Source organism: Dermacentor andersoni, chromosome 2 (genome assembly GCF_023375885.2).
Source record: "Dermacentor andersoni chromosome 2, qqDerAnde1_hic_scaffold, whole genome shotgun sequence".
Classification (NCBI taxonomy): Eukaryota; Metazoa; Arthropoda; class Arachnida; order Ixodida; family Ixodidae; genus Dermacentor; species Dermacentor andersoni.
Genome location: NC_092815.1, coordinates 189,410,532 through 189,412,316, shown reverse-complemented (window position 1 = coordinate 189,412,316; position 1,785 = coordinate 189,410,532). Strand labels below are relative to the sequence as shown.

The following is a 1,785-nucleotide window of genomic DNA, read 5'->3' as shown; positions in this document are numbered from 1 at the left end:
AAAAATTCAAAAGAGAAGCTGGTTATATTGATGCTTCCACCCCATTCGAAGTTTAGCCGACGTACATGGCTCCTAGCAATCAAAATGCTCACAAACACCTGGCGAAAACAACCACTCGCTCAAGTATCACAGAGGACACAATGAGATATGACAACATTCGAACGACTGTATGGCGACGATGGGATGACTGCATGACAATAGGAAGACGATGATGGAATAACGACGACTGCATGATGGCAATTGTTTGAAGAAGCTGGAATGACGACAATGGTACGAGAATGACGACATCAGGATGACCACGAATGCACGAAGATGACTGTACGGCGAGGCATTGACGACAATCGCATGACGATGACGGAATGATTAAGATAAATGGCAACAGTGTGATGACAAATGTTTGACAATGACGGTAAGATGGCTGGTGAATAGCGACAAGTGCATGCATGATAGCGTGACGATGACAATGATGGCTACGGAATGATGACGGAATCTTGATGACGGCGTGCTGACGACGTGGGAACAGAAGTTCCTACAAGGCGTCGGCGGAGTGAAGACGGTGGAACGAATATTATTGTTATTTGATATGAATGGATGGATGGATACAACTTTATTGTACGCCCGGCAAGGTTTAACACGACCCAGGTTCAGGTCTCTCACGGGGGAACATCAAGGCCCTGCCTCAACGCCGCCTCACGGGCTTGGTGGACTGCCCAAGTCTAGATGCCGAGGTCTGAGCTGCGCAGAGCGGAGGCCCACCTCTACGATAGGGTCTCCGGAGCAACTGCCATCGTTCCTATAACTACATTGCACTCCCACAGCATGTGTTTGAGTGTTAGCGCACATACAACGCACAGAGAGGAAAATAGGGAAGGAGCAGGCTGGCAACTGCCACTTAGAGGGGTACAAACTCTGCCTACACTTTAGGAAGGAGGGCATAGAAAATGGACTTAAAGGTAAGGAAAGTTAAGAAAAAGAAACAGCAACGTGACCGTCAATAGTGATTCTGTTTAGACTACCCAAATCACTTTATGAACTGATCTAATTTTTGGCCAATCCGTCATAGTGTCTATGAGCCACTCTTACAGGCACAAAAAGAAGACAATCTAACAAAACAAAAACAAACAAAGAGGCCACAAAGACTAAACGACATGCAATAGAGCGCGCAAGAAGGAAGAGAACATACACGCAGCAAGCGAAAAAGTGCACATGTCGCACTAATTACAAAAGAGCGTAAAAACAAAGATCAAAATTACAAAAAAAAATTTCCTTGCCAAATCTCTCAGAAATGGGCAGCCAAGCCAACTTCCTATAGAAAAGTGAGGATGCGATGAACCTGGTCGTGTCGAGAAACATAACCACTCGGATACAGGCAATAATCAAGGGCCGTAAACAGCAGGCCAAGTAGACGATAGTCCCTTATTAACGATGTGCACTGCGCAAAGAAAGCAGCACACTCTAATGTAAGGTCCGTTACCATGTTATTGTAAAGTAATGGTTCGTATAAGTCCGTTACCAGTCAGCCGGTAAGACAGCAACAGCAGCAACGGCAGCCACTTGCTCACTCGTTTATTCGTTTGTTCTTTCATTCATTGGTTATTTGGTTTGTTCGGACTGTTTGCCTACACTGACAATCATTGTGGATGGCCCCTTCAAAATTTGTTATAACTCAACGTTTATTGTCCGTTCAGGCCAGCGTATCTTAAGCAGCTTGCCCATAGCTGCACAGCGGGAACGCAAATGTGTCGGCAGAGCACACTCTAATGCTAGTAAGTTCGCGCGACGCTT

The 1,785-nt window shown here is 45.8% G+C and overlaps 1 protein-coding gene across 1 annotated transcript in view; it reads right to left on the bottom strand.

Moving 5' to 3' along the window:
• Positions 1-1,555: 1,555 nt before the first annotated feature.
• The window catches only part of LOC126540315 (uncharacterized), a 7,805-nt gene continuing 7,575 nt past the window's right edge, over positions 1,556-1,785 (bottom strand). Inside the window, exon 3 of the mRNA XM_055076318.1 lies at positions 1,556-1,785. This exon is cut by the window's right edge and continues 1,644 nt beyond it. The gene's annotated coding sequence lies outside the window, so the exon portion shown is untranslated.